Below are 6785 nucleotides of genomic sequence, written 5' to 3'. Positions count from 1 at the left end.
AGCTCCCCTCTCTCCCATTGCTTCTCTGCCCTGGCCCTGGTGCCACGGCTCGCCACCAGGCTCTCCTACACCACCCTAGCACCTCCACGGTCGAGCTCGACGACGACACACGCCGGAGACAGCGCGCCCAGAACGCGCCCTGGACGCCGCTCGCGTCGCGCCAGCACGTGCATGGACGCGCTCTGGCCACCTCTCGCGCCACCACCTTGCACTCGCCCTGGCCCCGCTGACTAGCCGTTGAGCTTGCACTCGCCACCTGGACGCCGCCAGACATGGCCACGACCAGACCCTGGGCCGCCACCGCCGTGAACGGAGAAGAAGATCCCGCCACTGCCGCGACCTGCCTGGAAGCAATGCGACCCAACCGAGCCTCCCCCGACCAAGCTGTCGCTGCCATTAGACTCGCCTGGACACGTAGAGCACTGCCGGCACCTCGCCTAGCTCAACCGCTCGCCGGAATCACCGCGCCCATGTCGACCACCACCCTGCCCCGCAACCCTCACTCACTTCTATAAATACCACGTTCCCTGGACAGAACCAAGCACACCACCAGACTCCCCACCTCTCACTGCCACTCAACCACCCCACCGTTCGTCTGATTCACGCCGGAGAAGGGCCAATCGGGAGCTCGCCGCCGCGGAAGCCCTGGAGCAATCGCCATTGATCCAGGCCACCTCGAGCTCCACCACTGCTACCAGCTGCTTCGCCGTCGTCCACATCTACCTCGAGCACACTGCCAACCCTTGCTGGAGCCACGGTTAGCCCGCCGACCCCCTACCGCCGCCGCCAGAGCGTCGGGTTCTCGTCGGAGACGACGATGAACCACGGCCGTGCGATCTAGTTCTAATCCAACGCATCACATTGATCTGTACCGATTCGGGTTTTAATAGTCGCTGACAGGCGGACCCCACCCTGTCAGGCAGCCCGCGCGTCTGTGGACCGTGGTGGGCTGGACTGGGCCGTTTTATTCGAATCTGGCCCAGTTTCGTTTCCCGCCGGCCTTTTTAATTCAAATCCATTTTGATCAATTCAAACAAATTTGAATACTGCCTCCACTTTGAAAGTCAATAGATTTAAATTGGCTAAACCAAATTTTATGAACTTTATATGGTTGGAAAGCTAGAGAAATTATCTAACCAATGCCACTGGCCCCATGGTCAGATTCCTTGTAGAATAAATGTGATAAAAATAACAAGACAGGGACTTTTCCCTATTCAAATAATTCTTAAAAATCAACCAAAATAGATATTAAGTTAATTCCAACTCTAATAGCTCACATTTGACTTACACTAATTGTTTATGCAATAAAATGGTGTGGTCACTTTGAATGATCATGCCATGGTTTAATGAATGGATGATATGGCTAGTTTAACTAGTTGATATTGTCCAAAACTATTAAGGTAAATTATGTGAAGTCTTATACTTCATTTAAACTTGTCTCACATGAATTCATGGGATGTTTGGACCCCTGGTCCCAAACTCTCTTATATGAATTACTTGAGATTTAAATCAAATGTAGTGTTATTTAAATGGTATGAGGTGATCTACCTCATTTAAATCATTTTCACAAATGATGATGATGAACATTTGACTTAGGTCAACATGAGTTCATACATGATTGTTTGAGAAATTAAATCTTAAGAAGATTTCAATGAGAGGAAATTATTTCTCAAGAACCCTATGGAAACTATCATCTACATATGAAATACAAAGAAGTGAATTCTATTTAAACCCCACAACCCATGCACTCTAGTTAATTTAATTGTGTGCATAGAGTAGTTTGTGTGTTATATGTGATGTATGGAATAGCCATTGAATTAGTGAGTAATTATACTCGTATTCAAATTTAGATGGTAGCACCGGAGAGTACGCCGAAGAAGAAGGTTGCTACCAAGAGGAGGAGGAGGAACATTTTGAGAACTACCAAGGCAAGCTAATATTCTTGCAAAGTGCAAAGCCCCTTGGGGCAAGGCACCATGTTTCTTATCTTTTCTTATATGAACCCATCCCAAGTTTTTACTTTACAAGTTTTTACTTGTTTTCCAAATGAGTTACTTTTATAGTTAACTTTGGTCCAAGTACAAGTTGATTACTAGAGTAGTGAGTTAGTCTTCTCCAAGCAAAGCAAGATAGCACCCCTCATCATTTAGAGCTAGTGCTAATGAAATAAAACTTGACTACTCTAGATGGGAAAAATGTGAAAGTTGAAATGAATTTGAAACCTTGGAATGATGATGCATCCCATTGAATGATTTTTGAAGGTGATTGTGAACAAGAGAAGATGGTGATTTTTGATAAAACAATGATGCTGGTTTGAATGCGATACCTTTCCAATTATTAAGTACCCCCACAATACTTGATTATGGGTAGGGCTTAACTGGAAATTTATGCGTCTTAGTATGGGTTCCCTCTAAACAAGCGTCATCGGGGTTATGCCGAAAGCCGCCTCTACAACAGAAAGAAATGATACGATATGATGCGAAATGAGGTGAATGTCCGGCCCAAGCCCTGTGCAGTTCCCAGGTTGACAGTTGGTCTTCACTGGGAGGCCAAGCTCATGGGGAGAGGTGCTCATACTAGGATTTGTAAGTGAAAGGTTATGGTTGATGATCCGCGACGTGTTACGATGATTCGGGGAAATCCCGACGGATGAAATCAAATGTTGTGGCACAAGTGTGCAACCTCTGCAGAGTGTAAACCTATTCGAATAGCCGCGTCCACGGTTACGGACGGTTGGAAAGGCCATACAGTTTCCGATGTCATATCTTTGAAAATGAGGTTGAAAAGGATGATGGTGAAATGACTTGTGGTGAATTGAATTGAAATCACCACTTGAATGGTGGGAATGACACTAATGTTCCCACTTGAGTTAGTTAGCACTTGAATAAGGTTTTCTCAAACTTTGTGAACTAAAACTAGCTTTATGCAAATAAACTAGAGCTTAGCAAACCATACTAGAATGTCTAGCACTTACATTAGTATTAGTTTGCGAGTACTCAACGTACTCACGGCTTTGTCCCTGGCTATTCAAATGGCCAGAGTATGAAGATGACCAAGGAGATGACCAGCAGGACGCCTACGACAACTAAGCGCCTTCCGACGTCAAGCGTTGGCCTGTGGACTAGAGAGTCCTTGTATCTTACGCTTCCGCTATGTTGAACTATGAACTTGTGTTTGTTCGTTGATCAATAGATCAACTATTAGTGTAATATGGATCATGTGATTCCAAATTTGTAAGACTTATGGTTTGTAATGAATGATGACTGTGATACTTAACTATTATGCCTCGCAACAACAATATTCCTGGGATTGCGATGTATGACATAATAGGCATTCGGACTTAAAAATCTGGGTGTTGACAAGTTGGTATCAGAGCCATTGTTTGACCTTAGAAGACCTTAGTTAGAATGGGCGTTCTGAAAAAATTTAACTTTGAAATCAAATGAAAGAAACTATTTGTGAAAATTTACTACACTCTTGTCTTTGAGACTTTGCCAAAATTTGATGAATCATGTCTATCTTATTTGAATCAACTTAAAACTTTGCCACACTTTGCACTCTCTAACTTACTCATCCAATTCTCTTTCAGATGGCGCTGAATGAAGCCATCAACACCAAGTTTTACCAGCTTGGGAACGGAGGAAGCTTGATCTTCGAGCACGACCTCAACGCCCTCTCTGACTTCCTTGGGCGCCCACACCCCGAGTTTCACGGGGTTCAGCTGGACGACACGCCCGGAGGAGAGTTGCAGTGGGTGATCACTGCCGACTTGAGGGGCAAGATGGAGCCTCCCACTTCTGAGAGGATCCTCTTCTCCTTCCGCGAGAGCAACTGGCTCGACGGACTCGCACGTGGCCTACAGGAGGCACTTGCGCGCCTCTGTGGACAGAACGTGGTGAGCATCCTCGCCTCTCGCTACGCCCACCTTGTGAGGCGTGATGCCGCGGGAGTGCCCATGGAGCTGCAGCCGCACCCGGAGTTGAGGCACCATGCTGAGCACCTGGACTTCATGCTCTACTAGACTCAGAGGGACCTCGATGCCTCTCGCGCTTACGCGAACCAGACCCATGCTCACATCACCGAGCAGGGTGAGGCGATCAAGCTACTCAACAACGACCGCAAGAGCCTTCACCAGCAGCATGCCAAGAAGGACGCTACGATTCGTCGCCTTCGCGCCCGGATCGCGTCACTTGAGGCCACTGTCTAGGCCCAGGAGGATCAGATTCGTCAGCTGGAGGATGACGATGGAGGCATCGACATTCAGGGAGGAGACGCCTTCCTGAGCGACGACAACGACTTTGAGGAGGACGAGAACACCGAGGAGGAGGACTACGAGTTCCTGGAGGCAGGACCCGACGACTACGTCCCGATCGATGTCGATGATGAGGAGTAGTTGCACTAGTTCCACTTATAGTAGGTGTGAGTTGTATCCCGTCCTTTGTATCGTAGCATGAGAATGGTTCTTAAAACCATTGAAGTATGTGTGTAGTTTGTACTATGTGTTGCAGGAATGAATGAATGTTATGTTTGTCATGAAAATTTTACAAATTTTTCAAATGTTTTTCAAACTTAACCAAAATGAACCATAGAATGTTCCCTCTTATCTCATAATCTTCTACATCTTCAGATGGCCCCTCCGAATCGCACCAACGACGCGATGCTGCAACTACTGCAAACCATGCTTGCAGACCGGGAAACCGAAAGAGCCGAACGCCAAGCCAACCTCATCGCCTTGCAGAACATCGCCAACCAAGGCCATGGAAATCATGACCACCCCGGATCCAAGCTCAAGAACTTCCAAAACACCAACCCTCCGGTGTTTAGCAAGACCGAGGAGCCCCTCGACGCAGACGATTGGCTCCAGACTATGGAGAACAATCTGGAGGTAGCCGGAGTGGAAGCCAACGAGAAAGTGTTGTTCGCCACTCACTATCTCGCTGGACCAGCCCGCGCTTGGTGGACAAGCACCCGTGCCATGAACGGAGGTCGATTCATGACTTGGGAGGATTTCAAACTCAAGTTCAGCAAGTACCATGTACCCCCGGGTCTTATCAAGAAGATGAGGGATGAATTCCATGAGCTGAAACAAGGTCGCATGACGGTGGTTGAATACCGCGACAAGTTTGTCACCTTGTCAAGGTATGCCCCTGATGAGACCGACACCGTTGAGAAGAGGAAGGAGAGATTCCTGAACGGACTGCATGATGAGATGCAGACTGTCCTCGTCAACATCCCCTTCGCCGACCTCGAAGCCCTTGTTGACTCCGCCATCCAGATGGAGGGCAAGTTAAACCAAGCCAATGAGAACCGCAAGCGCCGCATGGCGAATCAGAGTGGATCAAGCCACCCCCAAAAGTTTCGCCCTAGCTCAAGCGGAGGTTTCACTCCGAGAAACAACAAGCCCCAGATGCAGAACTCTCGCCCCGGTTATCAGAACCGGAGTGGAGGAAACTCCAAGCCAGGAGGCTACAACAACAACCACAACAACAACAACTACAACCGCGCTCCACCCCGAGCCCCTAACAACAACAACACCAACAGCAACACCGCCCCCAGAACCGGAAGCAATGCCGTGCCCGTTGCGAACAAGCAGGACAAGACCACTATCACTTATTATGAGTGTGGTGTAGTGGGGCACTACTCCAATGAGTGTCCCAAGCGTCTTGCCAAGCTCGCCGGCAACACCGCTGCACCTGCTCAGCAGCAACGCCGTGTCTCTACAGGCAAAAAGTTCGCCCCCAACAACCCCAACAACCGCAACGGCCGCCTCTACCACATGAACGCCGAAGAAGCCCAGGAAGCACCAGATGTTGTACTGGGTATGTTTTCTGTCAACCACATCCCTGCCAGAGTGTTGTTTGATTCCGGAGCATCTCATTCGTTTGTCACCGAAGACTTTGCATCAACAAGTAAAATTCAACCCCTCAGTTTGAAGCATGTTATGATAGTTCAAATCCCCGGATCAACCACCAAAGCTAGAAAATTTTGCAAAAATGTGCCAATCAAAATCCATGATGTAGATTTCTTTGCAAATCTAATCATACTTGGAACCAAGGGTTTGGAAGTTGTCCTAGGAATGGACTGGATGTCCAAACACAATGGATTGATAGACTGTGCCAAGAAAGCCATAACCATGACTAGCAGCACTGGTATCGTAGTTGAGCACGTCTCTGAAAAACTACCCAGAAAATTCACCTGCAACCAAAGTGTATCCAAGCCAACTCTGGAACAAATCAGGGTTGTTTGTCGCTACCCTGATGTGTTTCCGGATGATCTACCCGGTATGCCCCCGGATCAGGATATCGAGTTTATCATCGAGCTAATCCCCGGAACTGGACCCATAGCCCAGAGAGCCTACAGCATGAACGCAACAGAGCTTGTGGAGCTGAAGAAGCAAATAGATGACATGTTAGGCAAAGGTTTGATTAGACCCAGTGCATCCCCCTGGAGATCCCCCGTCTTGTTTGTCGACAAGAAGGATGGTGCAAATCATTTATGCACGGACTATCGTAAGCTTAACGATGTCACCATCAAAAACAAATACCCCCTACCCAAGATCGAAGACTTGTTTGAACAACTCACCGGATCCCGAGTTTTCTCCAAGATAGATCTTAGAACTGGATACCATCAACTGAAGATCCGAGCCACCGACATTCCAAAAACTGCCTTTACCACCAGATATGGGTTGTATGAGTACAACGTCATGTCGTTTGGACTGACCAATGCCCCCGCTTATTTCATGAATCTCATGAATAAGATCTTCATGAACTTTTTGGACAAGTTTG

Source organism: Lolium perenne, chromosome 7 (assembly GCF_019359855.2).
Source record: "Lolium perenne isolate Kyuss_39 chromosome 7, Kyuss_2.0, whole genome shotgun sequence".
In the NCBI taxonomy this organism is placed as follows: domain Eukaryota; kingdom Viridiplantae; phylum Streptophyta; class Magnoliopsida; order Poales; family Poaceae; genus Lolium; species Lolium perenne.
Note: the sequence above shows the minus strand (reverse complement) of the source record.